We start from the raw sequence: 22,085 nt of genomic DNA, 5'->3' as shown, positions 1-22,085 counted from the left end.
TGTGCAGGATTTAACTACCTTGGCATCGTATCGCTACCGCAATCAATCACTGCAACAAAAAGATTTCATCAGAACTTTATTCCCAAACACGCAGCTGTTCAAGCCCAGCGATGAAAGCAACGCATCGTCCCAGGCACTCAGCACAGCGACTTCTCCTGGCTTCCACCTTCAGACAGCAACTTCAAATGAACGTCTGCCTAAGTAAAACTTCTGATCTGATTCCCATTATTTCAGCTAAATAATATAAAAAGTAGCTTTGAGTGCCATCATCTGTCAAAAGGGTTTTATTATTCAGTTTCTAGGATAACAGCAGCTTCGGATGATGTTTGTCCCGTGCTTACCACAGCTCCTACCTGTGGGGGTTCATCCACGCCTGGTACAACCCCACTCACAACACAGCCCTTCGGTCAGGGCATTGAACTTCTGGCTTAGCAGAAAGTCCCTCCCTCCACAGGGTCCCTTTTAGGATCTTCACTGCTTTAAAGTGCTTGTTACTGAGATTAGCATCTTATTTCCAAGCTTGCTTCAGCATGAATGCTGGCTTTGAAAATCAGCAAAAAATGGGCAAGAAGAGAGAGGACAGAAGCAACAGACAGGCACCAGTGTGATCACGCAGGACTTTGTAAACTATGCCAAAATCTTTTGAAACAGCCCATCAGTATTATGTATATTTATACACCTACGTACACGAGCACAAAAAAGCCTGTATTTGCTGGTAAGACAATAACCTGATTAGACAACACTGCATGGCAGCATGGTCACCAGCATCCCTGTCCCATTCCCCCGCAGAACGGAGTCTTTTTGCTCCGTTAGGCTTTCTCTGGTCTTTTCATACAACATCCTCAAGGTCTGCCCTTGGTCTCCCGGGCACGCAGAAACCTCTCCTGGGAAAGAAATGGGTTTGTAGAGCTATTCCTGTTTTCTGTGCTAGCTCAGCACACGGTTTTAGTTGGACCATTTCTCCTCATCAGCAAGCAGATGTGGGATAACTTGCATCAGGCTTCAGCTGGTCTCCCCTGCCCGTCCCTGATGTAAACAGGTTCCTTTTAAATCGTGACACAGACTGCACAAAACTAAGCAGAAGCATAACATGAATGCTTTTCTGATATAAATTTTTCTAGGCTGGGTGATTCATTTATTGAAGGAGAAAATACAAAGAAAAAAACCTCTGGTCACTATATCTTAGCGATTCATACTAGGATTTCCAAATCATACCTTGTCTCTTCTGCTAAGACCAAGTTTGAGACCTGTCTGTTGCCTGTTTAGGTAAATACAAAAACCCAGCACAATTATGACACTACCTATTTAACCAAGAGAATTGGTTTTCCTCATTCCGGAAAATAACTTTGAGAAAAGCTGTAATACATAGAAGCCTATTGCCTATCGCTCTCTATTGATCAGTAATATCACTTTCACGTCACAATTATATACTTTCATGTTCCCCAGCTGCATTCTCCAAAACTCTGCCTGCCAATTATTTTCTTTAGTATGCTAAATGACGTAAGAGCCAGAGGCATTAATTGCAGAACAGCTTTTAAAAGGCAAGCAAATGCATTACCAGTAATGCTTATTGTAATATTTACAACACTTTGGCAAGAACGTGATTCAGCCTAGTTTTCCTTTGCTATACTTGATAATAGCACCAAAAAAACACAAACCAACAACACTACGTTGTTGGAGACACCAACAAAAGAGAAATCTGATCTTTGAAAAGCGAAGCATGCTTAGGTAATGCTAAACCATTAACTCCTACATGCACAACTCACTCAGTTCCTACACAGACACCTGCTGCTGGTCTTTACCAGCAAACAGCAGTAGACTTGGTCTTCCAACGCTGAGCTCCCTTCTCTGCTACCACTGCTCTACACCCCAGTCAGACTCCTAAAACGAACCCTAACTAGGCACTGTACCAAAACTGGAGGCAGACCCATGATTTTTCTCCCACGTAAAAGGGCAAAGAACACCTGCTGGTGTATCTACAGCCTACATTTCGACAGCTCCACAGGTCAAAAAGTTCAATTGTTTTTACTACAAAAACTGCATTCGACACAAGGCTCAGCATACACGCAGCCTCGGATCAAAGTTGCTCATAGCTGTGCAATTGTGAAACAGTGAATATTTTTCTCTGAATAAAATAACCAGCATAATATCAACAAAGTGTCAAAAAAGCGTTCTGACATTTCTGAAATCAAAGTTCTTAATTATTCCCAGTAATTTCAAGACTACTCTGAAAATAGATGGTAATAGCTGCATTTATTTGGTAGGCACATGTCCTGCCCACAGTCACACAGTCACATTATTTGCCTAAAACATGGGAAATTGCTCCAAAGCTGGTGAAAATAACAGTTGTCATCTCCCACTCCTCAGTGTTTTCCTGCTCGAGACTTTGTACTGGGGAACAAATGTAAAAGCAGAGGATGCAACTTGGATGTACTTGCCCACTGTGGTCTTCGCTTGAACCAGACACCTTTTTCCCCCAGTCAGTCGATACCTGGCCATCCTAGCCAGGGGTTCACACATGAGAACTGCAGAAAGACCCGTCCAGATTCACCAAGAGCATGGTGGCATGATCTCCTTCTGATGGCCGGACACATTGGTTGGAACCTCCTGAACTCCACATCTCTCACCTGCCTTTCCTTGCTATCTCAGAGCTACCCTGCATCAGGGTTTATTTCCAGTACCCTTCAGCCCTTCCATCACCTCTCCCTCCCGCTGCGGTTACCTGAAGCACAGCCCTGCTTTGATATCCTCAAGCCAGCAGGTTAAAAGAGGGCCAGCCTGCACAACGCAAACGCCTTCAGAACTTCAGGGACTACCAGAGATTTTCAAAAAAAAAAAAAAAAAAAAAACTCAAGGCATTATTAAAGTCAAGAAAAATGTTTTTAATATATATGACCACGCATTAGTGGAGAAGTACTTGAAGGAGAAGCATATCGTGCACTTGTGTGGAGATTTGCAAACACTCTCAGAGCAATTAATTGAAAAGTCTTACAGTAAAAATGCTTTACGTTGTTCTTCCAAGCAGTTAGCTTATCTAATCAGACAACAGTTTCCTGAAGTACTGAATATTTCACAACTTCCAAAGCCACATTGCTTTTCCTTATCAAATGTAAGCGAAATACATCATTCTCTGTCAAAGAAAGTGTTGTGGAGGCTGACAGGGGTTTTTAAACTACACGTCAGTATAGCAGAAGTCAGGGGGTTTTGGCACTTGTCATTTGTTTTCCTTGGTGTCATTTTTTATATTCTTTTAAATTATCAATCACGTGCGTAGAAAATCAGTACAAATTAAGTTAAAATAGAATATCTGCAATTAATGTCTCTGTTCAGAAAAGCACCAACTTCAGAGGATGATGTTACCATCACCCAGAACTGCACTGTGAACACAAGCACCATTCAAAATCATGACTAACACCCATAATTACAGTATGTGTGGAGAAACAATTTTTATTCATTTACTTTTTTGTTTATTTATTTGAGAGGAAAAGGAAGTCCAGAATTTATCAACCGGAGATGGCAGGCAGAAGAATATAGCCTGGAATTGATCAAGTTTGGGGATGTGCATGCAGTTTGGAGGGATATCAAAGATGATTTGTAGTCAGCAAAACACAATTATGTTTTTGAAATGGACTGAAAACACTGCAGTGTAAATCAAGCAGGCATTCTGCTGCATCTCTCCAGGCAGCTACTGCTCCACTTATGGTGGTAGCACCTACAAGGGTGCTAGGCAGCTCCCAGCACAACCTAAGACAAAGGAAGTGAAATTAACTACTAAAAGGTAAGATTGTTAAAATACGGACAGATTACATCATGATGACACATTTCTGGGGTATGTGTCTATATAGTTATTCCATATACAGGAAACTAATCTCATATAAAGCAAAATAGTCTGGAAAAAAAAAAAGGCATGGCAAAAGAAGTAATTTCCAGGAGGTATATAGGTATATGAATGCAGACTGTTTCAGAAAGACCAGTCTGAGACAGACATTCTCAGGATTTAAATTAAAAAATAAAATCCTCACACAAAACAGAGCAGTCACACTGTTGAACACAGCACTGGATGCTCAGGTACTGTGACAAGGCAGGCAATAAGAAACTGAAGTACAGCATGCAAAAAAAGCACAGACACACCCAGGTTTAGACAGAAGCTAACATTATTCCTGGTGTCGAGAACAGTGCAAATACAGGAGATAAAGACGTAACCAAAAAAATGGATTTATAAGCCCAGCACAGACCTCGCCTCCTCTTTGAAAAGGATGTTCAAGACACGTAGAAAACCCACCCCTCCTGCTCACTGCTAACTTCTGAGGATCGGCCCCAACCCATCAAGCAGTTATCAGAGCAAACCTCTACAGCTGCGATGAATGCAGCCCTTCTATCAAGATGAATCCTAGGGTAAATGAGGCAACTTGCAGTATCAAAGTTACATTAACAGCTCTTCTACGTAGATATGATAGTCTTTGCAAGAGACAATTTCAAGAAAGCCATGCAACTTATTTGATTCCATAAAGGAAGAACTACATTACCTGTGAAGTGAAACTTGCCAAATTACCAGAAAAGCCATTACAAACAACTCCATTTCCCAGGAAATAATTTTGTTACAGAAAACACACACACACTCCAAAAACACAGGGACTGCTATGGCTCCTAACGATTACACACGTTCCTTACCACAGAGCTGTTGTACCTGTGAAGCATAAATGTGCACGTAAGGCAGAGCAGCCTTCCTTATTTCTAGAAAAGAGCCAAAGGAGACCCCGCAGCTGCCCACGTGCCCCTCACCACTCTCGTGTAACCCCAGCAGCGCTGCTGGCTCTGCTGCTTGTCCCCTGAGCCGTGCTCAGACCCGTGCACCACACCACCTAGCATGTTCCCAGCTATTCCCAACAAAAAAAGAAATGAGAGAACTTTCTCACTTACACACTTAATTTCTCTCTGGACATATTATTACATAAAAATTTGCTTTATAGCGCTTAGAGCGAGATACAGTGCACACAGAATTTGGAAAAGCAGAATTTCAATAGAAAAGCTTTTTTTCCTCCGTTCTGCTCAGCCAGCTGAGCCAGCCCCCTCCCCAGGCGCCCCGCGGGGCAGCAGATGGGAACGCTCTCCCGCTGAGCACCACTAGGCGCTTCAGCACCCAACTGCAGCAGAAGACAACACGGCTCCCATACATTTCACATCGCAAGGAATTTATTGTGACTTGCAATGAATGACGCCAAAATAAAGCCCTGCCCCAGTGCCTCTCATTGCAAGCATTGCTGTAGTCAGGTGCAGTGGTAAAATGATTAAGATTTGAGGGGTCTGGCTGAGAGGTTTACCCCAACTAGAAGGACAACGCTTTTGACCAAGCTAGCATTGTTTCCAGCCCCCACCTCTCAGGTAAGGTGCTACTGGACATGCCACTCTACAGGCTCCACCAAGAGCCACCTCTCCCTATCGCCACACGCTCACCGTCTGCTTCCTTCCTGTAGCTGTGGCAGTTAGCAAGCTATGTAAGCAGTCCATCCCTGGCAGGGACGGATACCTGGGCTTGTTAACATGCAAATGATTGTCTGGAGCCCTTTTTTAACAATGGAATGAGTTTTTTCCCCTCACTATCATCACAGTTAATAAACCTGCAGTCTGACCTGTCTTAAACTGTATTTGCGTTACTGCGCACTTGGAGTCCCGATATTCTCCAGAACAGCAAAATGAAGTTTGGAAGACATAGCCCTTGAAAACCTACTCAGTCATGTCTCCTTCCAGAAAAGTGTTGGAGCCAGAAAACAGTTATCCTAAAAGGTTACTGCTTACCTGTGACAACATAGCAAGGCAACCCCATACAGCACGCTTTTCCACTCGTTCTGTGGGACGCCTCAAAGCGCCAGGCTTCTGGAGAGCAGCTGCAGCTACCTGGTCTACCTGCAGCTGCAGCAGGTACCAGGCTGTTCTGGCAGACTGGTCTTCCTTGCTCACTGAGTCATCTCTGCACACGTGAAGTGCTTCAGCCTGCATCCTACCTCCGAGCCCCGCTGCACCCAGAGTAAACGGGCACACGTAGTTCAAATCCTGCATCAGGATCCTATTCAATAAAGGCACAGCAGGGATGAACCTGGCATCACAGGAAGAGGTTGTCTAAGACCCTGGCAGCATTTTAGCAGGTTGAAATAAACACAACTATTTGCAATTGAAAGAATAGTCAGTATAGTTCTTCATGTATCAGTAGACATGGTTTCGTTCAGCTTTGTGTTATTCTCTCCACATTTCTCAGAACTGCCAGGAAGGCTCGGAACAAGCAAGCGAACAAACGAGATACGCATTGATTCTCAAGGGATTCACAACCCTAACTGGAAATAGCAGGCTACACAATCCCGTAAAATTAAAGCAATTATATTCCGAGAGTTACACCTTCAAAAATGTGGCCTTCTACTAAATACACGGGAACACGGTCTCGTGCAGGAACTGGTATATAGATATAGTCTGGGAGAGATACGTCCTAAGCAGCAGGGCATCGCTGACATGCAGAGGGGAGTGGGAGGCACTCTCCCTGCACATCACAAAAATAAAATGTCCGTGCCTGTACTTGGGTTCCACATTTAAGAAACACGGGATGCTGCATTCCCTGCAGGCAAAAGGAAGCGTAGGTTCAGTGCTCTACAAAGCTCTTAGACCAGCTCTCTACCATCCCCAATCGCTAATACTCTTTTATATACTTTGGGAAGTGTTGGATATACACGGTTGGTAGTGAGGAGAAGACTTGTGTCTTTGTCTCCTGACAAATCTGGTCATGTATTGCTTCCTATTCCCACCCCATCAGTGATTCCATGCGGAGTTGTGCAGACCCTGGCCAGCCTAATGAAAAACTCAGACCAGGATAAGATGCTCTGAGGGTTTCCTCCCCATTCATAAAATCAGCGCCGTTCCTAGCTGGGAAGAGAATCGAAGTCATCATTTTTCCTCAGACTATTTCTTAAGTTTGTCTGGCAGCTTGTGCCAAGGAAAATCTTGTTGAAGCACAAACAGCCAGAGCACCCCAGGAAGAAAGAGGAAAAACATCGAGTCGAGCAGTCCAAAGGGAAAAACAAAGGTTGGTATAGTGAAATTACTCCACGTTGCACTGAGAACTGAACATTAAGGATCTGCTCTGGCTTTAACGTTTCACAGCCAGACCTCACAGCTCTGCACGAGCGAGGCTGCCCCAGCCCTATGTAAGACCACAACAGCACAAGGAGCAGTTCTCCGATGGCAAAGTGCAGCCAGCAACCAACAAAAGCAAACGCTGCCCTCAAAACTTTCCAGTTCTGTGCAAGGGATGGCTTAGCTATGCCAAAATACTTCTGAAATAAAAAGATGCGCTCATTCGTAGAAGCTTTCTCCTCGATTCCCCCATATGTCTCCCAGGATTGCTCTGCAGAGGCAGCCCTCCGTTGGCATCCTTTCTCCTCAAAAAATTACCAAATAAAGTGGAAAACTTGACAGCGTACTTGACAGCTCCCAACTAGGCATGGTTGAGCAGCCTCGGCTTATCCCCCAAAACGCTTACGCAGGAAAGCAGGTAAGATGTAGAGCACCAAGGTTAATTACAAAGAAAAGGAGCAGTCACTCCCTGGAGAGATAGAGGTGCTCCTTCGGTTGGCCAGTGTCACGAGCTCGCCCAAAAAAACCTGCACCAGACACAGATAGGATGCATATGAACCGAGATCACAGCCATCAGGATTAAATCACTGGAAATACAACGACAGAGAGAAAATGGCAGCGGTAGGGACAGGACAGGGAAGGAATCTCCTGGAAACTGCATCTACTACTGGCATAAGGTAAGAATTATTTTTCCATTAATTTTTTTTTTCATATGACTAATGGAAAAAAAGCTTGGATTAAAACTCCATTCTGCCTGTAATACAGCTCAATTGGATATACTAAATTTATATTCCAAAAATACTAATCCTTATTTGTATGTTTTTGAATAAGGGAAAAAAAAAAAAAAAAAAAGATTTTTACTGTGGATTCATCAAGAAACCAGCAAATACAACATATGTTGCTCTGGTTATCAGGAAGTCAAAAGAGAAAAGTGAAAAGGACACTCTTTATCCAGGAGAGAAAAAGATAAGAGTGTAATTTCATGAGTTTAATTTGTTGTACAAAGTGCAAGTAATTTTAGAGGTAATGCAGGATGCATCCATCTTGAGTGTATACATTGATGGATTTATTTGTTTTTCCTATTGCCTTGAAGCCACCAACTCTCCTGGAAACACTAGCAAAAGTTAGGGTGCAGCAATTTAGGAAGCCTGAAAAGGGAGGAGAAGTGATTAGCTCTGCTTAACAGGAATTATTATTTTTACATACGCTCAGAATTTATTCTTTCAGTGGTCCACATTTTTTTTCCTTAAAATCAAGATTCTAACATAGTCTCATCAGAAAATATATGGCCATGAAGAGCAGAAAAAAAAAATCTACATATAACTTTCTAGTATAACTGAAAAATATTTTTAGAAATAATAGGGATAGAAATAATAGGGACCAGAAAGCCCTCTAAATCTACACAGTTCATGTGCTAGGCAGAAGTTCAAGGACTATGTTAGGGCACCCAGACACTTCTAAGAATCCTGCATTTCCAATTTCTGTACTGACAAAGAGTTACAGTTATTCTGAGTCAGTTTAAAGACAAGCTACTGAATCACTGCAGCACTGTTGGAAGAAAAAAAAAATGTTTTAAAGTTGGTTTATGTGTAAGAACATATTGTAAGTTAGAATTAATTACAGATAAGGTTCCCCTGTGACTGTTTGCTTCGAAAGAAAGAGAAGACAACAAAAGAAAGGTTGAACTGATTAAAGAAATGGTTTTGTAAGGTGCTAGAAAACGAACAACATCCTTTTTATTATTTTTAGTCATTCAGACATCGTATTACGCTGCTAAGATAAATATGAACTTGTTTGCATACACTCAGGTGAAATTTTGCACTGCGTAAAAGCAAACTACAAAGAAATACCCCCAAAAAGCTAATTAGCTTCCAGAGCCAGCGCTCCAGAGCACGACAAAATACTGCTGTCTGTACGAACTAGCAGCATCCCCAATCTTCCAGCACGCTGCAGCATATGGATGAACAGCCAGGCTGAAGGCAGACTTTGACAGATTTAGAGATGTATATACAAGGTGGGGAAAAAAATCTTTGCTGGTTGCCATTGGAAAGGTTCACATAAAGCACCCAACTGACAGATTGAACTGGTTGCTGCTAATGAACTGATATAACACCATGCAACTTCTCACAAACCTGAGATAAAACTTTTTCTTAACTCTTTGCTTATCCTATTTATCTCACACAAACCAATTATGTTGCAACAACCACTTTTTTTTTCTGTAGCATCCTAAGAAAGGAACTGCTGTGTTGCTTTCTACAGCCTAATAACCAACTCTAGCAGTTACATCGCCATCGCTCTAGGATGGCTCCACCACGCTTGCAGTGGTCCCAAATCACACTGAGAAACCACTTCTAGCCTCAAGACCTCAACATCACAGCAAGCTTGAAGGCAAAGTGAAAAGGAATAGCCCCACAGGCAACAGACCAGCTCGGTCAGCCCGTATGGGGTGTTAGCTCCTTGCTGCTTTTCCTTCCTCACCTTTCTGCAATACACTGGCTGAAGCCCTTGTCTGCTTGCTCAGCTGTTCAGGTTGGCTTTAATTCACCTTCTCAGAAATACTTTTTTCTCTGTACAAATGCACGTAAGGTGCCAGAGCACATTTTGACACCCAGGTTTTGTTTTCAGAAGCTGGCTTCTGCTTGTGTGTAATCTTCACAGCAATTTGGTGCAGAGCAACACGTAATTATTTGGATTTGACTTGGATGTCAAAAGGTTACAGACATGTTAATTTTTTTTCAACACTCAACAGCGAAGCAGAACAAGTGAAAAAAGGCAACCTAAACAAAATCACCTCTATTTTTACTTTAAAACTTAAAAAAATAAAAAATAAAAAACACCAAACTAAATCAAAAACTGGAACACTGTATTCCTGCTGCATTTAGCATCTGCTTGATATCAGGTTCATAGATTCAATGACTATAAACAAGTTACAAACTATATCTGCATATGGAGAACATCATAAGTTGCTCCCATTTCCTCTTAATCAGTGTTTGGTGCTATCAGTCCTTCCCCAGACGTGTTACAACTGGGAACCTGAAGGTTATCTAAACATTCATTTCTTCAGATTAACTGTGCCAGCAAGCCTGCCACAGCTTTCCATGGGCATTCAAGGCACAGTGTATTAAGCACACCCATTAACCGAGTAACAGCTTAGGCAGCAAGGAGAAAAGCTCACTTCCAACCGGCTCCCTCTGTACTGTCACACCTACCTACGACGTGTGGCATCAGTTGGACCCAGCAGCTGAGACTCATTACAGTGATAACTCTACAAACTAACTCAGCACCTCCTTAAGACTCACTCAGTAAGTTAACAGAAGTTTTATAACATCACCAATGAGAGCCCAGGTGTATTTCCATTCCAAATACCACAGAACGGCCTTACCCTCCGATATACAAGAGCAGCAGTGATACCAGGACAGAAGAAGTGCCTGCCTAGCCCAGAGTCCCGCTTGCAGCTGTGGTTGCAGCAGGTACCAGAAGCTGTGCGTGCAGCTGGAACCTGGCAAGCATTATCTGTAGCCACACAACTTTCTGAACCGGTGTGGTGTGCAGGACTTCACTTACACTATCTGTCCAGCTGCTTCCTGACAATACTGTAAACACCGTGCCTCTGAAGCATCCTAGGAGAAGGTGTTGCACAGGTTAATCGCATGCTGACGAAAAACAGAGAACCTTTTCTTTGCCCTGAACCTGCTCCATGCAGCGCCCCTTAACTTTTTCTGCTGTTAGACTCTCTTCCCTGCTCACCATTTCACAGTGCTTTCCCATGAACATCTATCATGTCACTTCTTTCTGTGTTTTGTCTCAAATCTTGGAGCTAGTAATGAGCTAAACAGATTATCCTCATCTAAGCGTTCACGTTACGTTTGCCTGCCAGCACCGAGGACCTACAGGAAGGGACACTTCAAACCAACAGTGACAACGAGCACCAGAGGGGACGGGAGGGAGGTATAAAAAGCAATGCTTGCTGAGGAAGAAGCAGCTTCCAGTGACTAATGATAGCCAGGAAGGCTCTCTGGCATGCTCAGGATACCAAAGAACATGCATGAGCCTCAGGGTTTCCTCCAGAAGTTTGTCACAAATATTCTGCGAGCGTGCACATACTGAACTGCTGGGTTTCTTGGCTCTCTCCAGCAAATGCTGAAGAAAACTAAGGAAATGAAAATGTCTGTTCTAGCAACCAGTCTTTACTGAAAGGATGCTGTTGCCCAATGCTTTAAAGGCAGATGCAAGAAGAAGTTTCATTAAATACGGACTGATGCTTAGCAGGTTTTACTTACAGACTAAAAATAGAAGGAAAAAAAATCAAGGTAACAGATTAGGGACTACAATGTATAAAACCCATTATGATTTTTTTTTCTCTACACGTAAAACTAACTTCATGGCTCAAAGGAACATCACGTACATGAACTTTGACTTAAGTCAGACACACAATGCACAAACCTTCTTTAAGCAGGGACAAGTCTGACAAATGCCTTGGCAGGGAAGTTGTGCCCACCCAGCCTACCTTTCCTGCAGCCTTCAGAGCAAGAAGAGCTGAACTGTTTGCCCACAGAAATACCTGGGCAAGTCCTACATGGACAAACAAAGCACCACAGTGAACCAAACACTTTAAAAAAATAGAAAACACACATCAGGAGCAGAGTAGCGCTTACACAACTTATTAGCAATCATACCGAGTTTTGCTGCAGCATTTGTTACACGCTTCAAAGCACAAAATACAAAACATGACTCAGGAAGATGAGGTAAGAAGTGGACTTGCACAGTTACCGTGTACTGATTTAACCTACAATACTTCTGCCTCATGATCACATATCTGATTTGGAATGAACCTTCACAACAAGTAATATTTTAAGAAATTTGCATCTTTAGCCCAGAAGCCACTGGAACTGAGGATTGCTATCAAACCGCAGAATTGGTAAATCCAATTTTCTCCAGTGTACGTGAAAACAGAATAAAACTTGGACCTGCTCTGAGGAAAGGCGACTATAAAGGAAGAATTAAGAAAAATAAAAGCCTTTGGGCAAAAAGAGTAAGAGAAGTCTCCATGCGCATTTGGAAGATGTTTAAAGGCAGAAGAGAAACCAAATCCCAGAGCTAGAAGAGTCAGTTATAATCCAAACTGTGTTTTGTTGGTTTGTTGTTTTCTTTTTTTTTTTCTATTAAGTTGTTTTTCATCATTTTTTATGTCTTACTTTCAAATTCAGCTAGAGGTATCACTAGCTAGCCAAAGTGGAAGCAGGGTACCAATCACATCTGCAAATTCATCTGTACAACATGCTACAGATTTCCTTAGTTGTTTACTCATAGAAGTCAACACAGATTTGGTATACCAACTATATGGGTAATTTGGATAAATTCAAATTTCACAAGTAACCCTTTCTTCTCTACAAAGAGAAATGAATCCTGACTACCCTAGACCACATGGAGCTCCCATCAGATCCTCAGAGAAGATTTGTGGTGCTGTGCAGCGTTGGCATTCCTTACTCCTTCCTTCAGTTCTTCACGAGTTGGCTTCACAGATCCCTGCAGATGTACAACTGCTGATGAAGCACCAAGAACGGAGAAAAGAACAGCAACACAATGAAAACGATACCCTTATGAGAAACCTTCCTATTCTTACTCACTTTCCCTATTTGTATAAAAATGTTCAAGGGCATCGAAGCAAAAGCTTCAATCAAGAATATTCCACGGGAAGCTTTATTTATTTATTTTTTACCTCTTCTATAAAAGCTTACAAATGACTGTATTTCACAGTTTTCAGCTTTACTATACAGACCTCCTCTCAGCTGAAACCTCGTTTCCAATAAACGCACTCCAATGCTTTCTTACTTAGATAAAATTGTTTTTCTACCATTGCTTGCACAGTTTTCAGGGGGAAAAAATCATTAAAACAGAAAATGCTTCTGTGTCAACTGCTCTGCTTTTTACAAACGCATTGTTAAATGACCATGTTAGGGAGATATGAGCAAAAGCAAACAACTCCAGCTATATTTTTAGGCTACTGATGTGATACAGATTGTAACCTGAAGCATTGCTAGGCTGGTGACATTTTGCTAAAGAACCATGATATGAAGAAGCACTAAGCTGAAAACTATATTGATTAAATAAGACAAGGGAAAAAGAAGAAGAAAATAGAGAAAGAAATCAGAGGCCCTGAAAGGAAACAGCAGAACATGCATCCTCTAAACTCTTGCAGCTGAGTTTTCTAGCCTTACCCAACCTCCGTGTTTTCTCTTACTGGATTTCTTTCCGTTTTCTAATTTCTGTTCAAGTGATTAAATCCTGCAGCACAGCATCACAGTTCAAGGGGACCCATGAGGATCATCAAGCCCAACTCTTGGGACCTGAAAAGCTGTTTTAAAAACTTTTTGATTACTCAAACTGTGAACAGTAGTATTAAAAAACCAAATCAAGAAGAACAAAAAGCAGAGTAAGACCACAGATGAATTAAATAAGGAAACAGCCTCCCTGATCTTAATTCCACTTTAACTTGTATGTTTTGTGAATGATGAGAAAACTAGCAGCTTTGGTCCTTGACTGCTGTATGAATATCTATTACTAACATTACCACTAAATCCCTCTGTGACCATGGAACAGTTCTGGGCCTTTCCAGTACGATTGCAGCCTTTAATTCTAGCCTGTAACTGTATGATTAAGTTTTATTAAACTGCGGCCTACCCTGTGACTCACAAGAGGAGTAATCATGAACATTTTTTGCACTGGACCCGTAAGATGCCCATCTCACATGCGGAAAATTAAGGTTGCATTTCATTCTCCCAGCACTCCCTTATTGCAAAGCGTTGCAATACAGAAGAACGTTGTGAGAACGAAGCCGCCAGTGTTTATAAAACACTAGGAGATTCTTGGATAAAAGCTATTATAATTAAAAATTAAATTACTCCGAACCAGTGGGAGGCACTTTGCACCAGGAAGCGCCCATGCCCCGCACAGCAGCACTGCTACAAGTCATCTGCTCTCACAGAGCCTGTGTGGGCACAAGGCGAGCTGATGCCCGAGCTCAGCTCAGCTCCAAGGCACACATCTGACACCTCTGCAGCTGAGAAACCTCTCCTTTCTTATTTAACTGAGGCTGAGCGACACTAAACCTGAAACTTTCAGCCTCAATTCGGGTAGGGATCAATGCTGTAACCCTTCAGTGAGTACTGCTACAATAACTTTTTATAATTTTAACCGATCAGTATTTGCAGAAAAAACTCATGACTAAGCAATAGGAAAGTTACTGACACATTCAAATCCCCACAAAATTTTCAACACCCGTTCACAAGATTTTATCACCGTCATCTGGCTTTTTTCATTACTCGTGAGCTAAGTTAAAAAGCCCAGCAAGCTCTGTTGAAATATTTTTTCATGCGTAGAGCAACCATTTCACACAGCAGAAGAGCTGTATTGCACATTTCAAAACCCACTGCATCCAAAACTCTAACACACGTTTTAATGATCTCCACGCTGAAAGAAAAATGGCTTATGAGATGACATAGACATCAAGAATTTGTTTTGTAACAATGGGTACATGTATCATCTTTTGTCCTAAAAAGGCACTAACTGTTTGCAATGAGGCTCCTGGTGTTACCCAACGTGGGGAGGCCAACGCCAACCACCAAGACAACACCAAAGCTTCAAAAATTACCCAAACTTGACTTCGTCATCAAGAGAGGTGTCTGGAAAACGGCAGTGCTGGTGATCAGCTTGGTGAAGATGTTACAGGCAGCTAGGGGAGTGAATCGTCCACGCTTGTAAGAGAAGCTTTAAGGCAGAGCACCAGGCAAGCCTGAATTACAGTACGGCACCTAGTAAGCAGTGGATTCACATGCCACGCCATGCTGAGCTGTCTGGGAAGGAAAAACTTCAAGTAAAAACATGAGTGAAGATCTTACAAGTCACTTCTTCCTCTTTTCAAAAATAGGAAAGGCAAGCAGCAAAATATAGCATTTATTTTAAAATATGTAAAAGCTCAAACGTTAACGTTTTCCTATTTAAAAGCATTCATTTCTGTCCTAGTCCTGGCTGGGCAGCTCGTGCTTTTTCAGAGCATGCTCCTGCCAGCGGTTGCATAAGAGAATTACTGAGATTCACAGATTTTCAGAAATTCTGCCAAAAAGTAAACAAAAACAAAAAACAATTATATGTACCTTTTGCCACATACATTATTCACAAGCAATAACCAAGCAATAATCATGTTTAATTTTAATATGCTCCCCCTAAATCATAATATTTTTTTTTTTAATTATTGTGCATTTGTACAATTTCAGTTACATGTGCAAATGCTACAACTCACTTCCTACAACGTCTGGCCGATTAAAAGGTCAAGTAATAGATCAAGTAATATAAGAGGCCTGGTACATTTGGGAAGTTCTTACCATCTTGAGCATTAAAAAAAAAAAATCATTGTGCTGCACGTCTAGCACAGGCCCTCTAGCAGAGATTATGTGATTATTTATGGATGCCGCAGTCATGTGGTTGCACAGCAAAGCTTTTGTGGGAAACATGACACAATTAGATTTCAGTCAAGCTGCTGGCAGCAACTTGCAGTTTTGCATTTTCCTCAAACCTGCTCTCAGTGGCGGTAAAGGAATAGCAGCAGCTTGGCAGTGCTACCGGCTCAGCCAGTCGGGGAGTTCATACACCTCGATGCAGCGAGTATCTTGGAGGCTCCTCTCCCCGTTTTGTTTCTTACCTTACCCTGCGTGACTCCAGCTGAGCGTTCCCTGGGTGTCACTGCGTTTCCCTGAGAACTTGGCGGTACTGCCTTCACCATGAGGCTCCTGTTATGAAACGCTATCCCCTCATTCAAACAGGCATCTGCCAGACCTGACCATGTAGTCTCTCACTGTGCTTTTCAGAAAAACACCAGATTTGCAAAAACTATTTTGCTGTATTACATCTCAAAGACCAACTAACTTGTTTTGGTTTATTTACCTACTTCTGCCTCTCAAACTGCTTTAAACTCTGCATATTTACACAGTCAAGTGCTACAAGTATTTAAAAACAAGGAAATAGTTTAAAAATATATGGAATACTAGCCACTAAGTTTCTATCTGACAACTTCTGACAAAAATGACTACAAAAATCAGGGAAATCATTGCATTTATAATAAAACAGGCTGCGAAAATATACTTATTTGGCTCCTATCACATTCATCACTTCTTGTTTTCTTTTACCTATAAATATCACAACCTCACTGCCTGACCTACGGGGTACTACAAAATATCTAATTACCTGATTTCAGGACAATTCATATTTGGCCATAAAAAATAAATCTTTAAATTCGATAACTTGCATGGAGTATTTTTGCAGCACTTAGTTTTCTTTCTGAAAGCTTGCAGAAGAAATGCTCAGCCAATAAAATGACTTTGCTTTCCCATCTAGCAAAGTGTTACTAAAACCAAAACCTCTTATTAAACATCACAGAAGCCTCCAACCACCGCTGGGCTATGCCAGCATACCTGGAGAGGGTAACGAAGGTCTTCTGTAACGAAGACACTCTCATTCCCAGATGCAAAATGACTCCTGTGACAACGTGAGGAGCAAGTGAGGAGCAGGCTTCCTCGTGCCTACGAACATACCTTACTGCTCTTGCTGGGGCCCTTAGCACCAAAGCACCACTCACTGTAGCCCTCCTAGAAGCAAGCTGCTCGATGCTGACTTAAGTGGCATCACAACGCCTGCAAACAAGGGTCACAGCAGGAAGAGGAGTCGTGGCCAGAAGTCCTTCCTGGGGCAGCAAGGTGGGATTTGGCCTCACCTTGGCCATGTCACCGGGACACTAAGGTGTGCTTGTACAGCTCAACTCAGCCCAGAGCCAGCACGCACAAGTTCTGTGCAGCCTACGTGGGGTGAGGCAGAGTTTAATGCACATTCAACTACAGTTGAGTGCATGAGTAGCAATTTGATTTTTTTCCTTGGGAAGACACTAAATGAGCCAAGCTGTAATGAGCTCTATTGTAAATGGTTAACGACTTTGATATTCTAAAAAAAATCTCTGAAAACGAAGAACAGCTGCACAATGAAAGCTTGAAAAATAATATTTTACACTCTCCATACCAACAAGTCTAGGTTTTAAGAAGCAGCACAACTATTCAATTCAGACAAGTAGCAGCACACCATAGCTCAGTATCCTGCTCGTCATCAACCAGCACAATTACTTGGTGCAACACGGGAACACTGAGAGCTCACAAGGCATCTGAAGCTTCAGGGAGCTGTGTTAAACAAGGACGGTTATGAGAAAACACAGCTCCAAGTCTCAGACTGGACAGCCAACATGAATGCCTACTTGCTGTCTTAATGTGTACAGTATATACAAAACCATTATATAGAACCAGAAATTCAAAACCATTAAAGAAATAAAAATTCAGCAGTGTGGCACATTAAACTCTCAATACCTTTTAAAACTTTTCAAGTTTTAAATATACCACAAAAAGCATTTTGCAGATTTTGCAGATCTGTTTACTGTAAATCACACATCCATAAAACTAACATTGTATTTTGAACACTACCACTGACAGAGGATATTTCATCAGGGCTGGCTACCAGCATTCTACCAAGTCTCCTAAGGCGCTCTCACAATGCACACCTTTATAAAAAAAAGGTACGTTATTATTAAACCTGCCAGAGATCAGATGCAAAGTGACTTTTTTCATCCATGTGTAAGTGACATGTTAAAAGCAAACACAGCAATAACATGAGAAAAAATTTCATTATCATTTAGCTATTACGGACTTTATTAAATAACAGATTTGTTCACTGTAACTCTCAGACTTTCCCATGGCTAATCGTAGCCTTTGTAACCGGCTCGTTTGCTAATCAGGAACAGACTATATGCAACTACAGTAATACAGAAGATGAACTGCAGACTTCCTCTTAGAGATTTCAGCAGTTTGTCTCAACTTTACTTCTGCCAGATGAGTTTAGCTATTTAATACCTGGACTTCACGACTACAGAGTTGCATTTAGATCTTGTAAATATGCAATTTTAAATTTCCTGAGTGTCCATCTCTAATTACACTGATAACGTAGCAATATGGTCCCATAACTCTCTCAAGTGAAAACGGATGCCGAGAGGGAACTTGAACTGAGCACTATTGTCTCTATTTGCTCTCAAAGGGTGTTAAGATACCGAATGATACAGGTGATCGGCATTCTGCATTTATCTCGTGGTCTGGTAATTTTATTTAATGTTTAACCTGCTCACCAACTTCAACACAGGCAAAATTAAAAGTTAAAGTAGAAGCCCTGATGTATCTCTGTTTAAAGCTTAATGCATCTGCTTATCCATGCAGAAAAACAGTTCCACAGTCAGATTATACCAATTTGCTTATGAGATATCTCTAATTAATAATATCCTCTATTGCCAAATATATACAGAATCCTTTCATTCTCCAATTCTCACTGCACAAATACAGTTTATACAGACAGCTTTCCAAAGGCACACGTTTCCAAATCCCCAGCATCATCTCCAATGGCTTGTCCACTCAGCCAAGCACAGGCACATTTGGGCAGGGGCAGACAGCTCCTTGCACAAACTCTTTTTGAAAGGAAACAGCAGGAGCCACTAATTGGAGCAGCCCATTTCATGGTTGTTAAAAAAATAAATAAATCAATAAAAAACACAACAGAGCCTCTTTTCCCCCAGCCCCAAGAGGTCCTGCGCCTTGAACTTTCGACACCCCCAGCCGGAGGAGGACTAGGCCATCACACAGCCCAGCCTGTTTCTGTCACTATTTCCCTGACCAGCTACACCAACTCTGTTAGCACACTTTGTCTTGGTAAATCCCTCCCTTCGAGCTGCAAACCAGGTCCTACTACTTCACAAAAACCAGCTCTGGCCTCACTCAGCCCCATCTGCACTGGCCTTTTGATCCTACTCGGTGTGAGCTGCCCGGTGGTGGGCAGGCCCCAGCCAGCAGCCCAGCACCAACCCTGCCTTCCACTCGCTCCCCTCACCCAAGGGATGGGGAGAAAAACAGAGGGAAGGCGAGAAGACACAAGGGGAAAGTAACAGCATTTAATAAGAAGAGCAAAGACTGCATGCACAAGCAAAGCAAAAAAAAAAAAAAAAAAAGGCAGAATTCACTCCCTGCTTCCCATCGACAGGCAGATGTCCACCGGCTTCCTAGAAGGAAGGCCTCAGCATGGTAGCACTTGCTTGGGAAGACAAAAACCATAACTCCTAACAGCCCCTTTCCACCTTCGCCTGAGCTTTCACTGCCGAGCACCGTGTCTCAGAGTATACAATATCGCTTTGGTCAGCCTTGGCTATGTCCCCTCCCAGCCTCTTGCCCAGCCTTGTATTTTATCTTTGGCTCTTGACTATAAAATGACTTACCACTGCTAGCCTGAAAAAATAAGATAAGGACCTTACAAGGGTTTCCCCATCTTTAACCGGGCATTTTCAGAGGTTGGTTTGTTTGTTTATTAGAAAAACATGCTAATTGTACATAACCTACTTTCAGCTAACAGTCAGTGACTTCATATCCTGCCTACAGCAGACCAGATGACGAAGAATGAAGGAGGTTGTCCAACAGAGAACATGCAGGCTCACAGCACTGACATACGATTTTTCATGCGCGCATTTTGTCTGATTTTTCTTGTTTTGTTTTTTTTTTTTGGGGGGGGGGTATGGGTTGGTTACGTTTTTGTTTGTTTTAATTATAAAGCAAAATCACAAAGTACGCATTACTAGGCAAAAAGCTCAAGAGGAATACAAACACTCCTTAGTGAAGCTTTTATTATTCATTCCTTCCAGTCCTACAGTTTTAGTGCAGGTCTGTTCAGACTACTTTGGGCCTATATATATATTTTATTATTTTTTTTAAATGTACATTTGGTCCTCAGGGGTCCCCTTGTATTGCAGCTGACAGTAACCTAAGCCATAGCAGAAAAGTATTTTTTAACTAAAAGACTCTTAAAATCTAGTCATTCAATCCACACTGAGCACTCTGTTCTTAAAATTGCAGTTACTTCAGCTCATAAACTCCAATAAAAACGTGGATGGACATACTCTGGCTGCTCTGAAAAGGAAGAAAAGTTGCTGTGGTTAACCCACTCTAGACTCGAATAAGTATTCTCTTTAACCCAGTGTTATAAATCCCAACTGTGCATTAATCTGCTCACCAATTTAGGGACTCATTGGTGCTACACTTATTATGCTGAACAAAAGGTTTGTAGAGGCATTCTTGGGCTGGCAGATGTATGTATTTTAGATTCTGGTCTGTCTCGTTGAAGCATAGGTTGCTGTCCAAGCATTTTGTTATTCGGATTCAGACAGTCCTGCATGCAGTTACTGTCTCAAAGGACTTGTTCTGTAAAAGATACTCCAGCCCTGTATTCCATAACTACCACCGTGTATTATTATGTGCCTGCTTCTTGATAGGAGCAGCACAGAGACACTCAACCACCCATAATACTTGCATTCAGTGGCCTGCATATATTTCAAGGAGTCACCTTACTTTGCCTATGTGAGTAAGTTGATGCAAAAGAACAGAGAGAACTTGGAAGACTTCGTGCACCGTCTGAGATTAGAATTAACAAGCGTTTTACTAAGAATCCAGCAGAATTTCACATATAATGTGAATAATACCATTTATTGCCAATTTACCAGTGAAGCCACAACAACAAATACATCGACTATAAGCAAAGCCATTGCAAAGTTAACTCCCAGGATTATTTTTTTTATTACAGTGGATTTGGAAAAAAAAGTCTCAAATTAGAACAGATAATTATATGCTACACACACACACGCGAACTAACCAACCTGATGCAAGTTTCATTTTAACATTACAATGGAGTTCAAAGATGAAGTACAAGTGGGGGCGCTTTTAACTTTTTTCCTTTTTTTTTTTAATGCATCTTTGTGCCTCTTGTTTCCTTCCACAGAATTGTGCAATTGTAAAGATGACAAACTACAAGACAATGGAACATCTTTTTAAATAAACTTCGTCAGGATGCTTTTTCATTGTTAAATTCTGCTTAGCTAATGACAACCTATTCTCCACAATTTCTTCCTTGATCCATTACCATAATAAAGCTTGGTGACATTTTCGAGTGAAGGAAACCCATCTGCTAACACATGGATAGCTAGCATCTTTGACAGCACAATTTTCATCAAGGACAGCAAAAGAAATGATGTCTTGTGAGTGCCACATACATCACAAGTGAGATCAGCCTGTGCTTTTCATTATTCCCTATGCATTGCATTTGGAAAGGAAAATGTGCTGTCACATTAATGCATCGCATTGTTTGTCAACATCATTTGTAATTGCACAAGTTTAAAGTCAGAAAAAAGTATGCAAGGGAAAGGACTTCTTAGGAGTAAAAAAATAAATCAAAAATTGAGTGGAGAATGACTCAGACTGATGAATTCAGATTTGTAATTTGTATATGTAAGTGAAAACAGACAAATTTAATCTATGTGCTTAAAAATTTGGAAGAGATGAAGTTATACATTTTAGTCTCTAACAACAGATCCATGTCCTAGCACTGCCTGCTAAACAACTCCAAAAGTACAAAAAGGCAATAGGTTGTACAGAAATCTCCACATAATCAATAGCATAGCTCCAGCCCTGAGTTGGTATATTAACAGAAAAGCTTTATAAATTCCATGAAGTACTATAGCAAGAAAGAAGCGTTAAGAAATAAAACAAAGGTAGATTTTATTGAACATTTATTTGTACCACCTCCCTACTAGAAGGCTGAGCTCCTCCATCCCATCTCACCCAGGTCTGGGGTACGAGTGGTGCCCAACTCCCCTTCACACACGCTGCATATCCAGCGACCCACAGAAGTTTTTTTACATGTATTTTAAGAGGGAAAAAAAAAAAAAGAAAGGGGGGAGAGGGGGTTAAGAAGAAAAGAAAAATTCATGTCTCCCTCCTCGACTCCATGCACATATCTACAAGGACATAGGCGTATCTACAAGGAGTATGCTAATTGAATATATTCAAAAA

General features: G+C 41.6%; 1 protein-coding gene across 5 annotated transcripts in view; it reads right to left on the bottom strand.

Moving 5' to 3' along the window:
- The window catches only part of ZFYVE28 (zinc finger FYVE-type containing 28), a 147,776-nt gene that overhangs the window by 84,425 nt on the left and 41,266 nt on the right, over positions 1–22,085 (bottom strand). Inside the window, exon 1 of one of the 5 annotated variants that reach the window (XM_080592070.1) lies at positions 4,236–4,366. The exons of the other annotated variants lie outside the window; for them this stretch is intronic. The gene's annotated coding sequence lies outside the window, so the exon portion shown is untranslated. Of the gene's footprint in view, positions 1–4,235; positions 4,367–22,085 lie in introns of those variants that run through there. 5 annotated transcript variants of the gene reach the window in all.

This window comes from Anser brachyrhynchus (genome assembly GCF_964034855.1).
Source record: "Anser brachyrhynchus genome assembly, chromosome: 4".
NCBI classification, from domain to species: Eukaryota; Metazoa; Chordata; class Aves; order Anseriformes; family Anatidae; genus Anser; species Anser brachyrhynchus.
This window is presented reverse-complemented; position numbering and strand designations above follow the sequence as displayed.